Source organism: Ischnura elegans, chromosome 3 (assembly GCF_921293095.1).
Source record: "Ischnura elegans chromosome 3, ioIscEleg1.1, whole genome shotgun sequence".
Taxonomy (NCBI): Eukaryota; Metazoa; Arthropoda; class Insecta; order Odonata; family Coenagrionidae; genus Ischnura; species Ischnura elegans.
Window position 1 is genome coordinate 27,664,809 of NC_060248.1, and position 23,187 is coordinate 27,687,995.

Genomic DNA, 23,187 nt, shown 5'->3' on the forward strand with positions numbered 1-23,187 from the left:
TGGCCTCATTAAATAGAGGTTCAACAGAAGATATAATGGAGTTCTGATTTGAAATTATCGCCAAAAACAATTTCATAAGTACTTCTTGCACATTAATTTTTGCATTCATAGGCTATTTTAATAAAAGGTAGGATTACTTGGAAAAAAATCCAGAAATTATGATAATCACCCTCGCCTAACTCTCACCCTTCTTCTCACCCTCAATATTGGTTTTTCGTTCAACTTTGCACAAGTCATTTACTATTCATTAGTCCTACTCATACAGTCTATTAAAAAAATCCTATACTTCCATTTTCATTTTCTTCATCGTCCATTTAAACTTGTTTATTACCCGCCATATGCATAACTCAAGGTCCAGATTGTTCTCACCGTCCACGTTTCCACACAACATAAAGCGAAACTTCATATCAAACCCTCGTTCGGTCATATCTTAACATTTTTAGTCAAGTTAACCGTCATTAATGCCACTCCATCGGTATTTAAACTCGAATAATTCCGTTTCGGTTGCCATCTCCTACATATCTCTGGGAGATAGTTACAATGAAGGACTCTCCAGCCGGCCACTACATATATTGTAAACCACCGCGCACTTAAATGGGTTTAAAGAAGTCACCAGTCGCGGCGCTGACGGCAGAGCGATCCGAATTTAACGGAGAAAAAGTGAAAACCAGGGCTGATAACCGAAATTTACACTCTTAACTAGATGATCAAATATATTCGCGATGAAATAAACTATAATTAAGACCGTCAGCCGAAATTTACATCCGTTATGATACACTATTTCGAATTCATTATATTTCAACGCTATTCCTCGCGAGTGCTAATAGTCTATTGCAAACATTGGGAATAAACGCATTATTACGCGCTCATCGCCAAATTTTTCGAAACCGATTGAAACGCGTCCGAAGTGGCTGCAGAAAAAAGCCTCACAGGGACTTACAAGGATCCTCTTTATCGATGGCTAAGTTCTAACAACACGTATCTCAAATTCGACCGGTTTGAGACAGGTATCTTAAACAAGGTGTAATAACATTAAAAAAATAAAATACAAGCAAAAATCAAACCTTTGCTTGCAAATGAATGCTTCTTTTTCAATTTTATGAACTTTTGGTTTGCAATTTCGGTGTACAAGTAAGGAAAATTAATGTTTTTTTTGCTCTCCTGAAAAGTTGCTATTTTTTTAGATAAGTGTTGTTAGAACATAGCCATCGATATGCAGTCCCTTTTGCCGGGAGACGAGACCCTTCGAAAAAAAAAGAAAGAGGAGATAAAAAACATGAAGCGGAGCTGGAAACGAGCAAGCACATCGTGCGCCACGCACGGACGGAAGAGACACGCACACGCGAGGAAAGCACTCTGCTGAAATGTCATTTCCTCGCGGCGACCACTCCCATCGCATGCACGCCATTAGCGATCGTATCACCGTGTCATAATTATTATTATACCCATAGTCGCGACGCCACCTGGCTCCTCTCACCTTAATAACAGATGTCACATAAGTACATATTCATATCATCTAAATAAAAGCTCATGATAGAGAAGAGTTAAGAGCTATAGATGCCAATTAATCATGAATGATACTCACGCAAATAAAACCGTCTACAGTAGAAAATACAAATTTACGTATTTCCACGATTTAATTAGGAAGCTAAAATTTTCTGCAAAAACGCGTAAGACTGAAGTTGAAAACTTTCAATGAGTACGAGAATTTCTTTATATCGTTGACAAAGGAACGTAAGGTGGGTAGGCTTACCATTTTTGTAGAAAACTAAAGCCACACTACCCAAAAGTAACCACTACAATTCAAGATGACAATCTGGTAAGATGCGCGTACGCACGTCATTTCCAAGAGGGGGCAACCATCATCACGGCGAAAATGACGTTTTGACATTGAAACCGATGGAGACTAATACACGGCGAAGTTAGGAAAATTTCGAAGTAATTCATTTCAAAATCCTCATCTAGTTCAAAGTAGAGGAAGTTTAGAAGGCAAGGAAAAGATTGGACCTTGGGCTGCAGTCTCTAAAGGATGGGTTAGAGATAGACTGTGATGGTGGACCGAAAGGGGGCTGGGTTGAACTGGAACTAAAGAAGGAAGCAACGAGGGGGTTGAAGGCCGGGGGCGAGGATTAGGAGACCGCACAGCGCCCCCTGACGTCTCCTCCCTCTCTTTATCCCCCAACCCCTCATACATCTCTCACTCAGAAGCGTCCCTCGCAGGCAACCCCCATCCCACTCCTCCATTAAATTCACCCACCTCCTCCACCCCTCCCAAAACACCCCCTCAACCCGCCATCTCGATGGTCCATAAGAGGCCCGAGTTCCGTTAACCTTTTCAAGATTTCCACGCCGCCCCATCACAAGTTAAGTTTATGAAAATATATTATGGAAGGCTTAGCTTTGAACTTTGAATTACAATTAGCCGAGGGGACTGTTCAGGAAAAAAAATGATAATGGGCACATAAGCCGTCCATCTTGATTTGAGCTCATTGCATATGGAGCGAGTTTATCGAAAATGGCGGCGAAAGCACGGGGGTGATTGATGATCACTCTTCCTGTGAATGGAAATCCGTGTAGTTGCAAGGAGTTCAATTTATTCCATCACATTAAAGCAGGAGGAACGGCTCCATTATGTTTTGTTTTCTTCCTGCACTGCCCTTCAAACCCATGACTACTTCAATTTTTATCCAAGATCGCAAGCCCGGCCGTGGAAAACATTCCCAGTCGGATACCTCAAGTACTCACAACTTCGCAAGGCCTACCTAAGCTTGAAAGTGCGTCGAAATTGCCTCCATTCCCTGATTTTTTCTCTTCATTATGGATTAAAACCATTTCAGTCAAGCCAGTGATACTCTCGGAACTGGAATTTGCTCACTCACGATCAAATAGAGCAAGTCGAATACGTCGTACAGCATTTCAGAGAATCCTTTTCCAAATCACTGGAATGATTGACCATCCTAATGCCCTCCTCTATCACCCTTTTTAAAATTCAACTTAAGTGGGTTTTAATCCCTTTAAATAGCGCCAATGCGTTGAAACCGGTTAAGGTCAATTAAAACTTGGGAAAATACATTTTTTGTGTTTTATTCAGCACGATATGGATTTTCACAAAGTAAAATCTCCAAATATTGGTTTACGTAATAATTATCTCATTTAAAATGTGGCTTGAAGGAATTAGAGACTCGGATCGTTAGAATTTTTATGTGCCTACTAGAATCGGAGAGAGGAGGGGGGATGGAAGAGACATGTCGAGGCCTCAAGGCAAGACGACCTCAGGGCCGAACTTAACTCCCCATCCGGCTGACGGAGCACTGCACTCGAGTGCATGCACCTGACTAGGATTACCCCTGAAAAATGTCCCTTCTTAGCCCCAAGCCGACTTGCGAACCACCGAGCTCTAGTCCACTCTGCCATGAGTACTCTTATCCAGCCCACTAATCCGAGATATGCTGTCATGGAATGGACTGACACCGGTCGCAGTATGGAGGACCTATCTCCACTGTGAAGCGCTTTCGAGGCAGCTGCGTCGGAGCAGCACTCTTTGCTGGAGTAGACTTCTGGTCGTTAAGGAGAGACAACATGCCCTCCGCCGAGGAGGTATATGGAATGATGTGCAGCTGCTGGTCATATCTAGGGAAGGCGGATGTCACTTGGTCGCGAGGCGACATGCGTTCCGCTTCCGCGACGAAGGAAAAAGTTAAGACGAGAGGACCCAATTACGTCCGTGCTTGAACTTCGTGTCGTGCACTCTTTGGGTCATATAGTTACCCAACATCCCCTTCCGAGATAACGCCCTGGAACGAAATGAGAATGGCAAACTCTGCCGCTGCCCTAAGAGCGAGGGGAAAAAGTCCGAGGACGCTCTACTTCGACTGAACAATTTAAAGAAAAGCTTCACGAATGGGACGTTTAAAATTAATAATTAGGGTGCACATAAATGAGTGTTGTGTGTAGAAGTAGAAATTAACCACAATATGTGTTCTCTAACGTCCTCCCTTAACATGTCCCCCACGAATTTATCCCATCATGTAGCTAGTTTTCATCCTCAATTATTAGTATATCCTGCCCACATCAATTAGCTGTTATATTAAAAGCCTTTCGAAAATACGCTAATCTACGCCATCTCAGAAGTGCAATCAACGCAAGAGGAAAATGACAACATTAAACTATGTAGCGATACTATAGGACAATTCCATCACCATTCGGCCCGACACATAAGGTCAGCTCCCCCGTATTCTGTTGTTGGTGCCCCCGGCAACACGCTCTCTGATCGCCTCCGCCACGGGGGCAGTCCCGGGCGCATAAAACCACCTCTGCCGGGATGAAAAACTTGATGATCGCGATCGCAAAGCGCGCTGCAGAACAGCTTACGCCAAAGAAGGTTTCGCCAGCAGAAAAGTCGGAAGAAGGGGATGAAAGATTAGGGGAGGGGGATTTTTATGGTAACGTGCGGTCGTTCGTTCTTATCCTTCTCACACGCAGTAAGATGCGAGAAAAACGGCTTCCCAAAGAAGACTTCATGAAGATGATGCTTCCGTAAGATATTCATATATTGCCAGAAATGCAGAACTGGCATATTCGTCGGAAATCCAAAATGGAGACTCGGAAGAAATTTATCGAGGAACCCTCTCATCAATCGATTAATGATTCCAGAGACACTAGTAATTAAGAGCTTGTGAACCGACTTTGGTAATTGATTGCAATTAATAGATTACTGTTAATATAAAATTGACTTTACGTAGTTCCATTCGCATTTTGTATTACGCAACCAGAGATGACGTATTTAAAAGATGAATCCAGAGATGAGGAGCTTTAAGAGGAGCCTTAAGCCAAGACAAAGATATTCCATTTAGGATTGCAGCCTCAGAAACGTCGTCACTGCCACTATTAACTGCATACCAAAGTGAAGACTTAACCTAGCACGCGAAGGTAATTCAAGCCATTGAGGTCCGAAACTGCATCGCAACGTGAAGCGAGGAAAATTATACTCAAATTTGGCGACAATTCACCAACCGCTACAGATGGAGAAAGAAAAGGATGCTGGGTGGTTGACAGTTAGTGGTCGTGGGAGAGTCAAAGGAAACGCACCCATAGACATATTCCTAGTCCGGATGAAGGAGAATGCGCTCTTGGTAATTTCCAACAAAACTTCCACGGGCATGCGGTTGCTGGATAGTTGCTGGATGGAAGATAATGAGGGACGGTGCGCGAAGTGCGAGTACCGAGCCTTCAACAGAGGACTTAAACGCGAGAGGAAAAGATCATTAACGAAGTGGTGAGTCAGCAAACATTCGCAGGGAATGAACGGGGGATTAAAATTCTGAGCGTAAGAGTAAGACTAGGCTGGCGTGTCTAATCAGGAAGGCGATTCCGACCTTGCACAAGTAAATAATCTCATTTCGAAAGTTGAATTTGAAAAAAAATACGATTAAAATCTGAATGGGGGGAAAAATAATTATTCGATTTGATTCAATCTTCCACCAATTTTCACTATTTGTCCCTCGCTGCGGTCATAATTCTGTGGGATAAAAAATTCACGGCGCAATTGAAACTCTTTTCCGTCCAGATCACATGGAAATCGCGATGTTTGGACGAGGATTACCAGATGCGACGATTGATAGATAGCATTATTATTTTCAATCGGACCGGGTGCGAAAATATAATCGCATCAGTTTTTTATTTCGTGTAGGGTAAGTATGAAAAGTTTTAGATTAAAATTAAATCACATTGCTAATCAAAATTGGCTCTAAAAGTTTATTGTGATTAGTATAGCTAAATCGACAGCCCTCAATCCAGGACGTGTTTTAAAGGGTAAATTAATAGCTCCGGTATATTGCATGAACCCCACATGTGGAATAATGTTGACTACAATTTCCACGAGCAGTGTTCAGCATTAAGAGTACTTTCCAGAAATGAACGGTAAAGCCTGACAAAAATATTAAGAACCTTAAAAACTTGTGTCCTGACCGGTATAAAATACAGATACGTAGGAATGTTTATACTGGTGGGGGTCATTGGACTTGAACACGAACGTCTTAAAGTCTCTCTTTGCAAGACGGCCAATATCAAGTTCGAGCCGTTTCATTCAAAACTCCGTCGAGAGGATGCCTCGCTTAAAAGAAGAAATAACCGACGGAAAACTCCAACCGAAGACACTGTTGCGAAGTAGGGATAAAGGGGGAGGAGGTATGGCGGGGAGAGCGACCGCAGGGGGGGGGGCGGGACAGACGCCACTAGTCAAATGCGGCGAAGACAATCTATCCGACCACCCTCTCAGAAGTGGGGCGGCGCCGAACTTTTCATTTTTTCCGAACATTGCCCGAAAGTTGTCTCTTTCAACTTCCAAAGCGCAATGTCCCCACGAGAGAACATGACCATCCGGCTGACACACACACACACGGATCCTATTATCCAATCTAGATTAATAGCCCTTCGAGATGCCATGGAGAAGAGTGACTTTTCCTGATCCATCTCAAATTCTTTGAATTTTTCCTGATTGCCCTGTTTTCTCTGCCTTTTGAATAAAAAAAAACCTATATAATGACACGTGCACAGAAATCCATTATAGATCCTTTTCTAGTTTCCTAACCATCTACCTTAACCGTTATGGTTAAAAAAAACTAACGTATCAATGGGATGAATCGAGATGAAATCGTGAATACTGTTATTGCTCTTTACAGTACAAAGATAATTATAGAGCTAGACCAACCAGATTTGTGGAAGAATAACGCAGGTACTTAATATTTTATTTCCAGCATACGTCTTCGAAGCAACGCTGTCCACATTCTGATAAGAACGGGTCTACCGAAAATCCTAAACAGCGCACTGGTTAAAAGAGAGATGATCACCCGTGGAAATGAGGATACGTTGGAACAGCGGATTCGAAAAAATAACATTTTCCGAACGAGAGCGATAATATAGTAAATCCTGTAGCATCACGTCACCAGGGGAAAATATATTATTACAAGCTACACAATTCCAGTGCTTTTTCTCACTCCAACTCGAACGGCAGCTCAGCCGTCGTCGCCCGCGGTTTAACATTTCGACGAGATTCAGGTCAAGGATTCGGCGAAGGATACGAAATTCTTTCAAAAACTTCGACTCTTGGTCGTGATAAGGAGTCGGTGGTGTAAGGAGGCTCAACGGGGGGGGGGGGGGGGGCGAGACGCAAGGAAATATCCCGACGGGTCGAACAGAGTTTAACGCGGGCATTCATTACTTCATGCACGACACGGACATTTATTATTTGCGGGTTTGGAAGGCGAGAGAGAGAGAGAGAGGGGGGGGGGAGGAAGTCGGAATGGAGGAGGCCTGAGGATGGCCAAAAACTTTCCAGCCCAATATTTCACTCCTGCGTGAGTCGAAACGGACGCTTTTGCCTACGACGAGTGGAACGACAGGGAACGACCTTGCGACGGACGCGCCGACCCGCGGGAACTCTGGGAACTGCGCAGAGCGTGATCGCGCGCGCCCAGGAAGAGGTCGGAGTAATGAGTGAGGGGCACACGAGATGAGCATTAAGGGCAGATGGGTGGGGGGAGGGGCAGGGGGTGAGGGAAACGGCAAACACTGCTCTTCGTTTCGGCGCGACGGACAGACAGGAGAGGGAGGGAAAGGGAAGGGCATTAGCACGTGAATAATATTTCCCTCTGGCTAAAAAAAACACGCCCCAAGTTTGCATGATGCATACATAGAGTGTTCCGTGAGAATGATATGAGGGAAAGGAAGAGGAGGGAAGGGGGGAGCGGACATTTGGGGGAAATAAGCCAAACAGCAATTTACGTAGCCCAAGCTCACGTTCCCAACTTCGTTGATCCATGAAATTTTTCCCACCTTGTACCCTTACTCAGCTTAAAATAAACTTCGTGTGCCTAAAATATATTTTCCTCATCTTAATGTGAACTAAACTCAATGTTTTGTCAAAAAAATTCACTGCTGACTTATAAAATACGTTGGTTGCGTATATTTGAAGTAGTTCCAACAATCAATTATTTTTTGCAGTCTTTTAGAAGGCAAAACTCTAATGGTATATATATTACTCTCTTCATTTTTCGAACTGTTACAAATCGATAATAAAATGAATTGGTGAAAAAAAGAAATGATCACTTTAATTTACCATATGGCCAACAACCTTTCCGTATGCATACTTGAATCCTATTTTCTCTAATCCCATTCTTTGCTCACTCGACGTCCTTCCCTCCATCACTGTTTTTCAAGAATCCCCGCACATAACAAAACTCTCCTAACCCATACCCAGGCGAATAATCCCTCCTAATTAAAATAATGGCGATGTATTGCGTCCACAAAACCATCTCTATTTTGAGCACGCATTAAATATGCATTTAATATGCACTAGAAGCGCATGTGAGTAATGGGGGGCGTGGCAGTGCAGTGCAGGGCCATCAGCGCGACCGCCATTACGGAGCGTGCGGGTGTTGCCGCGGCGTGACAACCGCGTGCTCACTCATCACGTCACGGGCCCTCCATTCATTCCCCTTTGGACGGAGGGGGAACACGTGACACCGGAATACGCGACATCACTCCCTGCCTCTCCTCATCCTTGTCACGCGTGCTTACTTGGGGAGTTTGGGGTGAAGGTGAAGTGGGGGCAGGAAGGGAAGGAGTGACAGAGGGGTGAGGAGCAGGAGAACTAAATAAAAAAGCCAGGGGAATTAAGGATGCTCCACGTGCCAACTAAGTAAACAAATTTTTTCAAAAAACACCCTTCCCCCTCAATTAGAGTGCGTGTCAATAACGATAAAAACATTGGCTCTTCCGAACAATATTCTCTAGATAAAACAAAAAAAAATGGGAATGTTTCAGAAAGATCTCACGGCGAGGCTAGTCATGTTAGAAGATAGATTTTCTCTGGAAAATATAATGTTAATTTGCAAAATAATGATAAAAGATGCGTCAAAGTTTTCATCAGGATAGAAATGAAATATTGGCAAGTCATTTTATCATATTTTTGTCGTAAGCAGTAATAATGTAATTGAAGTCTAAACGCGTTATTAGTACATTAAAAGTGCCGCAATAGCCATTGAAGCATTGAGTGGTCGTGAAAAATGAATTCGTTAAACTATAAGCCACAGAGGACGTACCATCATTTCACTTCTTAGCACCGAAAGGAGTAATCCATGAAAGAAGACTTTTCAACAAAGTGGAGGAAACGTTTTGAGAAAAGGATAGAGAAGAATCTAATGTTACAATTCGAGGTGCGCAAATATCGACACGAAGAAGGACGAGAGAAAATTGGAGGCGTTCGAGACCTGAGTGTTAAAAAGCAAGAAGGCAAGGTGGACGGAGAGGAGGAGGAAAGACGAAGAGATTGACATTCTGGAATAAGAGATGAAGCTTCTACATGAGATACGGAGTAGACAAAAGATTTGAATTGAGGGATTACTGAGCGGGAAGGAAGAGTAAAAAGAAATTTTAAATGGAATACTTTTATGTAGACAAGGAAGGCGAAGATAGGGAACAGGATTTAAATACAACATTAAAGGCAGTGGGCTATATTGTGAATTGAAGACGTAGGTATATTTGGGGAGGGGAGACAGGCCGCGCTAATCTTCAAGATGCTCCACGGAAGGCCAACTTCGAACCGTTAGAATACTTAAACAACTACACAAAATGTTGGATTGAAGTACTTGCTTTGAACTGCGCAGCCGCGGCGGAGGCTCCATGAGGGGACACCCACCCAACTCCCCCAAGGGCTTAATTACCTCTCGCTATGATTTGTGAGCGGGTGAACTGTGTGGGAGGACGGGCGGCTGGATTTGAGAATGGCGTGGGAGATGCAGGAGGAGGCGGGGGAAAGGAGGGGTAGGGTAATCTCGCCACGCCGTTTATGCTCTCCGAGTGAGTGAAGGGGGGTTTAGAGGAGAACACCGGCGTGAGAGATGGTGGCAGGGGAAGGGGTAGTTTCGGCAGTACGGACACGTGTCTCCAGACGCGCCCCTCATATATATCCGGGCAGGAAAATCCCGACCAGAAGAAGGGAAAAAATGAAGGTGGATGAGTGCAGTAAGAGAGAGAGAGAGCCGTTTAATTCCTCATCCTCTTACCAACCATCCCTCCTCTCCCATCCCTTCCCTTCCCCTCCAATTCCCTTTTTTTATACCGATCTACTACGTGACATACATTTTTTTGCACCCTGCCGGAAAAACTCCCCCAACCCCTTTGATATACGCCGACTGGGGGGTTATTTATTGCCCATTTTTTATTTACCCGAAAACTTCCTCCTCTTTTTGGTTGGCATATTTTTTTATATTTTGTAAGGAGGCCTAGAAAAAAATTTCCGCCTCGGGAAAATTAAGACGATCTCCATATTTGTCATCTCGCTTGATACATAATGAGACTGCGGAGACAAAATAGGCTCCGCGAGTGAATGGTCGAGAGGTGCCGTGAAAAATGTGGGGATCCAGCCGAAATCATTATGCAGTCCATTCGGAGATAAATTCTACGCTAATGAACCACACACTCCATCATTAGATCCATGACGAACGATTTCTCTCTCGAGTAATTTTATACCGGAAATAAATTTAATGGGTCGTTATAAATTCAATTATAACTTAATGAGCACAAAATCCGGTCATATAATTCACCCGAGGACTCGGCATCAATATTAATGGGCATATGGTAAGCTCATGAGCATTGGAAATCCCTTGCGCCCTTGTCCCCTCCCTCAACACTGAGTAAGTACATGCGGCTCGCTTCATACTGCACCAGTGTCATCAAGATTTCTGAATTGGGACAATTCAAATTACGTAAGGATACCTTCGCGTGAGTTATGGCTCAAAATGCACTGCTCCCCACGTTTACTTGCCAAGCAACCTCATAAAGCTCACTAACTTGCATGCTCACAAAGTTTTCGTATAAATTTGAAAACGGAGGGTCATTTCATCCGTTTGATAACCATGGGAATGAATTGGCCTAAAAATGGGCAGCTTAAAAGCATCTCAAAACTACGCTAAGAAAAATGAAAACCTGGGCAAAGAAAAGTCCATCCTGTACGTAAAAAGAACACCCAAGCCATTTGATTAGCCAGCGATCATCCGACTCAAAAATATAGCCCGGTAAATATGCTACCGGAGGAAACTGCACGCAAAGAAGAAGACAAGGCCCAACTTAATACAAAAGAGTAGTCTCATAAAGAAGAAGAAGATGTAACTCGTGAAATATGGATACGGGTACTTTGATTCTCATTCGAAGCACGAAAAAAAAGCAGCTTCAACTTTTTATGCAACCAGGCTTAGGCAGGGCGACGAGAAAAGCAACAGATAGCGGCGGGGAAGCTAGTTAACGACATATAATTCACTGGGATACGGGGACTCGTTAAATTTTTCAACCCTTTGGAATGAATTTCCATGAGCATGGAGGGGAGAGCAATTCGGAGGAGCATAAATTACTCGCAGGTGGATCTCCCTCCCGCTTCAAAGTCCTCTCCTTCCCTCTTCGCTTCCCTCCATCCATCTTCAAACCTCGCACTGCCTTCGCACACGGCCATAAAAGTGAGGCGAAGGAAAGGGATTCAAAGGAAAATATGGAGGGGCGGAGGGTGGAGGAAATAAGGTACGGAAAACGGAGACATCGACGCCAGAGGACAAATTCGGGGCATGGTGGAGATAAATGCAAGTGAAGGGTAGAACGAGAACTCCATTTAAGATACTACTATCTCACTCCTTACGTTTCATCAAATCACCATCTTTCTTCCTGTACTGCCACATCCTAGGGATGATATAGCTCCCGCAAACACTCATTACCCCAGTTTCTCCCAGTCGTTTCATCTAAATATTTTGTAGATCGAAAAGTTGTAAAAATAAAATTGCATGCTTTAAAATTTGATTCCCAAATAAATGATGATTAGTAAAGCTTTCTCCAACGAAATTTTGGGGATTCAACTATTTTTCTTAAAAAATTACATAACCATCACTTCTGGCAAATATAAAACATTACGCACAAATAATTTCACGCTGAGTTACAAGGTGACAAAAGGTAAATTGTGAGTCAATAATAAGACTAGTCAAACTATCTATACAAACACAGTCTATCGATTAGATAAGTGTGATGATGGTTAAGAAATACAGTACAGGTGAGGGGAAAGCATGCAAAAGGAAAGAGAACATGAAGGCACTACACAGTTCCCAAACGAGCAAGGATTGTGATGAACTCGTCACTTCCACTTCGTCAATAACAGACCCGAATCACATAGCGTGAACGGAAGGTGTGCCTCGACTGATAAGGCCGAAAGACATCCGACAGCCATTTAAGATTAGCGCAGGCGAGAGCGAAAGAGAGAGTGGGCTTGCGAGAGAGAGAGAGAGAATAAGGTGGCTCTTATCGAGGATAAGGCGGGCGAGGAAGAAGAAGAAGAGATCTTGTTTGGGTTTCCTAGGCAGCGGGGACGCGCCAGCGCGGGGGAACACTGGGGGGTCGAGTAAACATGGAAAGAGTGCATTTGGCCACCAGGGGAAGAGCAGAGCGGGGGGGGGGGGAGAGGGAGGATGAGGATGGCAACGACACGTTCAAGGATCAAAAGATAAACACGAGGAAATGATCGAGAGACTTAACAAGTACGTGCGACAAACAAAGTGAAAGTTTACGCGCGGTGGAGCAAACGGGAACCGAATGAGGGGAGGCCCAGTGCAAGTGAGCGGAGAGGGCTTGAGATACCTCGGCAGTAGAGTACTCGTGCTCGCATGCTTTTGGAAGACATAGACACAGGTGGGAGGGAGGAGGGAAAGGATTGGAGCCCGAACGTTACTTTCCTTCAAGGTGAGAGCGTCAGAAAATATCCAGCGCGAAAACACAGCCGAAAAACGGAACGGGGTTGTAAATGTACGTATACCTAATCACATATTTGAGTGAAGGGAGGGGAGCAGGGGGCTACGAGGAAGGATGTAGAGGGTTAAAATACATCCAGAGTCAAAGATGGCAGGGATAAACGCGAGGTTTTTAAATAGAAAACAATGTTGCAACCCTTATTTCACGATATTTATAATTTTGAATGCTATTTCCTTCGACTGTAAGCTCCATTTCATTGCATTGATCTTCTATCCGTACTATTTTATTGAAAAGTCTTCGTGAAAATGACATCGGGATGTAAAATCATACGAGTATGGGGAGTTACCATGCACATAGCACAGCAATGTTATTTTGTTACAGTACTGGAGAGAGGCATCGAGTGTCGCAATAAAGCCCTTATTTGTCATTTATACGCCAATGCTTATTTAACCAAGACCAAGTAGGTTTCCATGAAAATAGAACAACTGTACAAATCTTACACGGATGCCAATAACCATCTTTTCACTAGATTTGGCTTTGCGGTTTGGAAAACGTTCTACTTCCTTTCGTCGTTTCCTGGAGTCAATTCTCTCCATCCCTTTTTCCCTCACACCACTATTAATTAAGTAATATAATTCTAAGGCTCCACACCAACCATTATAGCGTTCGAGATGAATCAAACCAAACGTTTATAACATATTTCACACATCTTAATATCATCACAGCCACATACTATACAATAGCCTTCCACTGCCAGTCAGCGTAAGATATAAGTATCAAGTAGGCCTCAAAGATATCATTCTGAGGTTAAAAAAAAATTATTCCTAAAATATAAAAGTCCTGCTTCTTAAATTCATTTTTGGTTATTTCAATTCGAATGCTTAATTTTCGATTTTCTGATAATATTCAGCCGGGCTATTAAAATATAGCCTCATTTCCACAGAGGCCCTAAAAATCTCCGAGAAAGAGCGTCAAGGACTGACATTTTTCCCTCGCCCGCCTCCAATAAACTGATTGTATTAGCAGATCACGAACCTCGGCGACACGAGAAGGACCGAAGGAGGTGGGCAAGGAGGAGTGGGAGGGGGTGGGGGCGGAGGGATAATGAAAGGGGAGGAGGGGCGGGGAAATGAGACATGGGAAAGGGTTGAGCGGCGAAACAACCGATGATTAAAGGACCCGCCCTCGTCCCACAAAAAAAGGAAAAAAGTACGACGGGGCGCATAAAAAAAGAGGGAGGCACGATATGATGATGATAAAGCAAAAGCAAGGGGCCACAGAGCTGCACGCAGAACCCTGGGCCAATGCGACTCGAGGAAATCACTCGGAAAGGGCACGCGAAGTTAGTTAAGGGCGAATGACAAGGGGAAGAACCGTTGACGGCGATGAAGAGATGGCAGCACTTTACCATGCGGGTTGGCTCAGGAAAGGAATGATCACAGGCACTATTATTAATGGTTTTCCACCGGTTTAAATGAGTATACACGGAGGATTTTGCGATTCATCCCCTCCCCAAATTGAACTTACCTCCTCAAATCCCGGGAAGGCCTATTCCTTCAATAGTCACAATTCTACTCTATTCCGTCCCCTTTACCGCTTGCTAACTTTCTTCCCCTAGCACTGACTTAGCATCCCCTCCCTACTTAGTACTAGCTCCATCCAAAATTTGTCTCATTCGTTTCACACCTAGAAGCTTCTCACTGTCTCATTGATTATTCTCTATTACCATGGAGTGGCTGCAGACATTGAAGTCGGAGAAAAGGCAAATAATGAAACAAAGATTGGTCTTCCGTTTCGCGTACGTTCTGATGGAAGCTGGGCTGAGACTTCTCACATCCTAAAGTAAATCCTCACATCTGCAATCCGTTATCATGATTCACAATTCATGTCTCCCGTTTTCCATAAACCTGACTTCTCAATGTACCTTAAACTCATACTCTGCCTCCCCAGTCAAATATTTTACTCTTCGAACTTTAAAGTATCCTAGATCTTGAATCATCCTCTTCGCTCACATGTACACTCAACCGCATGGAGTGCTCCCCGGTTCATTTTCCTCCCAGTCAATGTTACTAGCCCTTGCCCACGCCAACATCTCAAATATTAGGAGCATTCTATGCACACTTTAAAGTTAACTCTTAACAAGTGTGACAAAATGTTATAATAAGAGCTCTTCACTTTATAGCCATTGTGAAATAGAGCCATGCTGCAACGAAAAATTACGCGGCTGACAGTTATTCGCAGCGAGAAATCAGCTACAAAAAAGGCGATTTCTTCACCAGCATGCCGCGAGAAAAATCACCCCGCAGGGACAGGAAAGGTAAGCTGAGGGAAAAAACAGGAAGTACAATTTTCATGGAAAAAGAGAGAGAGATAAAGAAGCGAAAAATTATCGAACAACCGACCCCCGTGGGAGGGACTTCGTGGTGAATGAAAGAATGAAGGAGGTCGGCCGGGGAAGGAAGGGACTTGAAATGAGGTTGGAGAAAAGAGGGGAGATTCGGCTGTTTGGCGGTCAGAACGGTAAGAAACAACGCAGCCTTAACTCAAGGGGGGAGGGAAAGAAAGCGATTACGAGAGAAAGGAGTTGAGATATGACTAAAAAAATAACATATCCTAGTCCCGTCGACTCAAAAAGACGAAAAAAGGAGAACTAATGGTTTAAGAAAGGGAAAAGAGGGCAGGGAGAGAGACGGCTACACTTGGTAGGAACAAGTTCAGGCGAGAATCACAAGGCAAAACGTAAGGACGTTGACGCGACGAGTTATCGTGCCAAATTTTAGACTAGAAAACGCGTTTTAACTAATATACGAACCAACCGAAATAGTGACACCAACAAAATAATAACCAGAAAATATTTATTAATGCAACCAAAAGCTGCAATTCAAGCCGCTCACAAAGTCAGGTTCGATATGATCGTCAAAAAATACAGTCAGGGGTTTTCATGGAAGATGTTATACTGATTAAAGCAAGCTTACATGGAAAATTTCACTTGTCTCTCCTCCCCAGTTTGAACTTCTCTCTTCTGTCCCCAGTGAGGCAAATTCCCTTTCATTCTATCTATAATTACGATTCTCCTCCTCCCGCTTTCCGACTTAACTAACATTCTTCCCTCTAACACTTTCTACCAGCCCCTCCCAGGTCGGTACTCCCTCCATCAAAACCCTCTGTCCCCTGCAAATCTCATGTGGAAGTCTCATCTCCTCGCCCTGCATGTCTAGCATTTCATCGTTCACCACTATCTCCGTCCACTTCACACCGTTCTCATCCACACCAAGGTCTCGAACGCCCCTGGTCTTAGCTCGCACCTTATCATCAGTGCCCAAGTTTCCTCACCGCAATGCGCTACTCAACAGATCATAGACTCTTCAACAGCCTCATCTTCACTTTTTTCACAACGGTTCCCTGTCAAAATAAGGGTAACTACGCACAAACATAGCGTGGTTTAGAAAATAAACTTTGAATAGAGTCGTGAGTTATGGAAAAGACAAAGCTAAGTTCAACCGATTCAGGCGTGATAAAGTGGACGTTCGACATATTTGAAATGAAAGGTAGTTGCCCTCTTCCACGATTATAACAACATATTTGACATATTGGAAAAGGAACGACGAAGTGCTGGATATGGTTGGCGAGGAGAGGCAACTTCTAGATAAGGTACGGAGGAGACAAAATGTATAGATGGAGCGAATCCTTAGCGGGGAGGGAATGTTGAAAACAGTGTTAGAGGGTAGAATGTTAGGAAAACGAGGGAGGGGAAGGAAAAGAATAGGATTTTTAGATAGATTGAAAGGGAGTAGGCCTTTACAGTGAATTGAAGAAGGTAGCGCTGGAAGGAAAGGGAGGCTCCCAGATCACTTCTTTAGTACTCCATGGAAACCTACCTTAATCGGTAGAATACTGTAATAATATTTATTGATTATTGTTATTATAATGAGTATAAAAATATTTTCCACCAAAAATGAGTCGACGGGGCATTAAACCGACAAAGATTTATGAATGTAATACCCACGGAATCCTCCGTAACAACAATTATTATTATTATTATTATTATTATTGTGGAACAGTGCAACTACCTTTAATTTCAAAAGACAAAGCAGCCAACAAAAATGTATCCCATGCGGCGAGGGGAAAAGGGAATAAAAGCGGAAGAGAAATAACTTTAAAAAAACACGGCTTACAGCCGAGTTATACGGGTGAAAAAAATTAGGTTGTGAAGGAAGGAATCCGCAGGAGCCTTAGGACGCCGACGTGGGGAAGGCGGCGCAGAGGCGTCAGCCCTCCCAACTGATACCAAATCGATTCCTGCTTCAGCATTATTAAAGGGCGATCCGTGACTGGCCAAACAAATCTTCGAAAAGTGAGGGCGCGGGGGTCAGGTGGAGGGTTTGGCCGGGGAGGGGCTGCCACAAATGCCGAGGGCTAAAAAAGAAATTCGGGGTTGGGGGGGGGGGGGGGTGAGGAGAGGGTTTGAGCATTTTTTTGTTCTTTTCAGCGGGTTCCACCCCTTCGCGACCCAAACCCACGCCTGCTTTTACTGCCTCAACGCGGGGATCGCGGGGCAGGGACAGCCCCGAAAAGTAGCGCAGGACTGGAAGGGCGAGGAGAAGAAAAATGGGAGGGAATGCAGAAAAGAAGGGTTGTATTCTACCATCACCACACATTTCCCTCCCCCCCCCCTCCCAACCGAGGGCCATGGAAAAATATAACACGCAAGAAACTCATCGAAAGCCACTCTCCCATCGCCACCGACGACAGCGCTTCGAATCATTTCTCTCTATACATTTCGGCCAATCGGTCAATTAAACCTTCCACTCATACCAAGAGGGCCTGGACGAGGCGGAGGGGGGGAGGAAAAACGCCAGGAAATACATTTAACTTCCGGGAGGGCGAAACGAAAAAAGCATTGCGAATGGGTAGTAAGAAGGGGAAGGGGTGCATGTGATTGAGACAATGCGGGGAGGGTGGGGGGATGATTCGCCTGCAAGCAAACCCCCATCCCTCCTCCCTTATCCTCGCGCAAAACAAGCAAAGCACGCACCCCGCAGACGCAGGCGGTTCATCAACCAATGGACACTTCAGGTCTCTCCAACGATTCCCTCTATATTTTTTTTTACATTTCGTGTTCATTTAGATACCCCGCCCGTGCCGGAGCAAAAAAAACAACCGTCGAGGCCATTGGAAAGCAATTATATCAATTTCAAACGCTTCACTTCGGATATTAACACCTCATGGATCTCGAAAAGTGAATCACATAGGCATATATAAATTTCGCGTCACGCGAGTTTGATGGTAGATTTAAAAAGAAAGGGGTAATATAAAAAGCGGCGAGTGCCATTTGGTCAACAATGCTTTCTAATTTACGAGTCCGAGCGCGTTATCTCTCTTGATTGCCCACGAAAGGGTAATCATGGGGAGATCATATCATTTGCTCGTGAGCGCGAGCAATTTGTTTTTCACTCCGAGAAAATGGTAAACCAACTAACTCTATGCTATGCTCAAGATTATAAAATGTTACACCCGTTTAAAAATTTTAAAACGAGGATTTACAGTACCATGGGTTTTCTTCCACTGCAAAGGCTCAATTGAAGACATTTTCAACGACGAAAAACGTCATTTTATACTTTAAACACTATTTAGTATTCGAGATTACTTCGGCTATCGCCGTAAAGTTTCGAGTGTGAACTTACTGAAAAATTAGTTACAAAAATGTCACCATCATTCCGAAACATTATTAACCTTCCTGGTAAGCGAGGTATATATGATTCCGACTCCAGTGAAAAAAATATACTCTTAGGTGAGAATACCATAAGAAAAAGATATTTCATCTACTGTGAGAAACATTATTATGCGAATTCAACGGGGATGTAATTATTACATTGGTGATAATATTGATGGGGACATCAAGCATAGAAACTTTGCTAAGTAATTCACTCAAGGTGAAAGTCAGAGGATTATAATATCATCAGAGACACCACACTCCTCTTCTCCTCACTCTCCGTCGTATGACGATATCAATGTCGCTGAGTATCCCTATTAATACAAGAGAGTTCAGAAAAATGCGATTTAAATCCGAACTAAGTGCAAGGTTCGAGAAAAGATTGGAGGCATACGAGATGTGGGCGTGGAGGAGAATAGAAAAGGTGAAGTGGACGGAGAGGAAGCGGACTTAAGCAGCGCTTAGGAATGGTGGGTGAGAGGAAGAAACTTCTAGATTAGACAAGGTTTGGATGGAGAAACGAGCGTGGAGGGGTTGTTAATAATCCGTGCTGGGAGAAGAGTGTTGGGTAAGGCAGGCGAAGGATTAGAATAGATAGTACGGAAGGGAAATGGTCTCACTGGAAATTGCAAATTAGAGTGCTCCATGGAAGCATACCCTTATCATTCGAATGCTTGTAAAACATAACTTTGCTTTCATTTATAAAACATATTGGTTAAGTAAACAGGAAAATTATTACAAAATATAAACGATTATTTCATCATCATAAATAGATATTTGGAGTTAGAAAGAGCGCAGAGATGTGGCATGCATACCCACCCTTTCAATGAGGGAGGACGTTGAATCTATTAGATTTGCTCACGCGACTCAAAGCGAAGAACGGACGGAGATTTTTAAGTTCACATCATTTCATCCGTTTACATTTTCGCTAACCCAACGGCAAAAACCTCACGCCTCTGCCTGGCTTACGAAAAAATTGAACTTTTGCGGATTAATTCACGCCAATCTCTCGCCACGTATTCATCAGCAGGAGAGAGAGAGAGAGAGAGGGAGGAGGGTGGAGGAAAAAAATACGCCAGCTCACCGCTGCCATGGAATGAAATGGAGCAATACTCGATTGCCTGAATACATCCCGGAAATCCGGCATCGCGATGTTTACTTGCGCGCCGTAACCCACACTCTTCCGAAGAGTGAGCGCATATATAAATATTATCCACGTGAAAGGAAATTGGCGCGGGCAAACAAATCGACAGGTACGACTGCTGCTGCAACACAGAGATGGAGAGGCTGCTCGTCTCCCGCCGTCCGCGCCCTCTTGCCTGTCTCTATCCACCACGCGGGGTTGCTGGCCGACCGCACAATGGCACGAAAGAGGAAAAAAATGAACAAACCCATCCACCCTCCGATGGTTGGAGAAAACCTAGCGGGAGGAACGCGAGCGGCACCAGTGCACGCTGCTGGCGTCGTTGCAGCCGTTGTTGTTGTGGATGTACGGGCCGTGCTCTCGAAAGGGGAGTGTGAGTGGTGATATTGTTTTGTTTTTATTCCGTTGGATTGGGCACGAGCGATGTGGAACGCAGAAGGGTGAAAAGTGGGAAGACACAAGAATTCCCATCCGCAGACCCTGATATTAAGCGGCGAACACGCAAAAAGGCGAGATGGGATTCGCGACTCGACGAAAGCTCTTCCTCGCTGGGGAAGGAATATATAAAAAAACGAAAGAATAAAAATAATAACGATAACACAAAAGTCCGCAGCCACTTGCTATGCAATTCGAGGCGTCTTCCTCCCCCAACCCAAGCACGCCCTTCGCGAGCATACCAACCTCACTCACACCCTCCCTCACAACTCGGGAATCCCTCTTTATTCCGTTCCCTGGGTACGCGCAAAGTACAATAAAAGTAATTTGAAAATATATATATGTATTTATTCCGCTGGCACCGAGTCCGGAGTTGATTCAGTCAAATTAACTGAGTTATTATTTCCCTCTCGAGGCTTAAATTTACCAACGTTTCAAGTCCCATTAAAACGAGAATTATATTTTGCATATTTTTCTCGCAAAAATTATAATGAAGCAGCTTGTTCTCACGGATCCCGTAGCGAGAGAGTGAGAGAGCGATGGACTTAAATATTCTTCTTTTTGACTCGACTTGGGGCGTCGAATAAATGAAAACAACCAAAGGATTAAATGCCTTTTCCTCCCGCTTTCCCACGAGGGCGATGGGGGAGGAGGAGGGGAGGCGGGTTTACTTCGATAAAAATGAAAAAGGTACGTCAACGCGGAACTCGTCCGAAAAATCATGAATAAACTTTCGTGCGAATTCGGCTATCCGCAAATAACTCACATTTTGTGATTTTTTTTAAAATTCCGTTTTCCTCCTCTCCAGAAAAACGCACTCATTACCGCTGATGGTGGTAATTTTCAAAACGGTTCAAATCTTCGACAGTACGGGAGAATTGATTCAGGAGGGGGGATGAAAAATTGTAGTGGATTAAAAAAAAAAAAACAGAAAAACCTGCTGGTATATCAAAAGCTGCAGAAATGTAAAACTATATGAGGAGGAAATTGCGCACGGTTATTTTTAAGCACGATCGCATCAAAAATAGCGGGAAAAGTTTACGTTTTCCGGGAAAACGAATACAACAAAATTATCGTAACCTCTTCTAGCACAATCGGAATCGATAAAAAAGAAATATCAAGATACATACGCTTGAAAATTCAGTATGGAGGGCAGAATACTACTGGGGCGCGAGAATTCTCAGTGCAAAATGTAAAAAAAACTTCCGTCGTTAAATGTAAAGGGATGGTAAAATACGATATCGTGATACAATGGTAAAAAAAATCGCGGCGCAGAAATATTTCCGAAAGACAAGCAGCAATTGTGTTGAAGATTCATGTAATGACTATAAAATCATAGCGATAAACTAAAATATGTTTCAGAAATAAGCTTTAGGGGATACAAAAAGAATCAACCTCTCGGAATTCCTGCCGCAATTTTTTGACCTCGTAGCACTTAACCCATGCCTTTAAATTATATATTTTTCTGACAACTTATCTGGATTATCGTCATGATTTCACTCTATCTCACATATATAATCCTGTCCCTCATATGAAATAAACTCCCTATATTATATATTTTTCATTTCTTTCGTGTGCTTATGAAATAATTATGGAGTAAATCCCGCTATAAGTATCCTCAAGCATGAAGCAGTTTCCGGTCCGTGAGAAAGGTTAGATTAAATTGAAAAATGATTTTATCAGAATACATGAAATATGATTTAATCCCATGAAATACTGATTTAAAAACATCAATTTTTGAATGATAGTAAGGAAATCACTAAAAAAATAAATTAGCATAACAGAAAATAACAGTTAATAAAGCAATATCCCTCAGTAATTTACAGGTGTTTTAACTATTGAATTATTGGTAATTAGTAAAACTACTTCGTTATAATGGTGATGAAGGACGGAAACCTAAAAGACATAAAAAGAGGCCAAACGACCACATAATAGCTTTTTTTTTAAATGATGATGCCTTTACGGACAAATTGGTAATTCCAAGTTAAATTACCACGGATGTATTAAGCTTAAAGCGATAGAAGCTGCAATCTTCTAAGAGAGAATTTATCGACGCAAAAAGTTTCACTTCCATCAGCTCGTCAATGCATGATATTACAAAATTACCGTTAAATATCACCACCCGCGACCTCTGTAGTATGGGACTCTCAACTTTCTCCCCCATCTAAGTTTCCCTGGCACCAAGGACCATAAAAGACAAGCGTAGAATCGCCTCGCCCATTGAATGGTTGAGCCAACTGCTGCGGGCAGACCCTTGCGGTCACCCGGCCAAAGGAGAAGTCTCTCCCGAACGCAACGCTATTCACGGCCAATTTCTCTCTTTTCCGCACGTATTCACATTTTCCAGTCGTGCGGTTCTGGCCCTTTGGCCATCTGCATCACGAAAATAAGCACGTGTCTAAATGTTTATTTCTAACTCCAAATGGCTTCAGTTTCAAAGTTGTTTTGAAATGGATAATCAAAAAGTTAGTAAAACTTAACTATGGAAAGGTCAGCTAACGTGAAAAACTCAAAGCATCAACAAATCAAACAATATGACTAGCGAACACGCCTTTTATCACCAACATTCACATTATAACACACGCATGCTAGAAGCATCTAATTTAGACCTATTTATTACATGTATTGTCAAGAGAAGCCGATTTATCTGTGTTTGATGAGGAAATAAAACAAGATGATACGGTAAGCAAAGGAAAATACGTACGCATTTTCAATTATGCCCTAAGAAGCTATTTTCTATTTCAAATCAGAGTGAAGATTAGCCTCCTGCTTTTCACTTGATCTTCAAATGGCTTTCTCGAAGAATAAAAGCAGATATAACAACTAAATTATAGGAATCTGTTATTTAATGTATCGGATAAACTTTGTCTCGATTCTCAATTATGTGTGGTGCACAATTTCCATGGGAAACAAAATAGGAAAAAGTCCAATAATGGAATACATACGTACCTTGGTAATCTGTCACCACGGCATCTATTTTGATAGGCTCACTTTTAATAGGTTTGTTTCTATTTTAAGAATATTCTAGATTAGTTGCAGAGAATGCTATTCTAATCCATTTTCCGAAGAATGAAAAAAAACAAAGTCAGGAGGTCAAAGAATATATACGGAA

At 43.1% G+C, this 23,187-nt stretch overlaps 1 protein-coding gene across 6 annotated transcripts in view; it reads right to left on the bottom strand.

The window, feature by feature from the left end:
• LOC124155599 (nucleolysin TIAR-like) overlaps positions 1 to 23,187 on the bottom strand; it is a 684,526-nt gene that overhangs the window by 51,486 nt on the left and 609,853 nt on the right. The window lies entirely within an intron of this gene.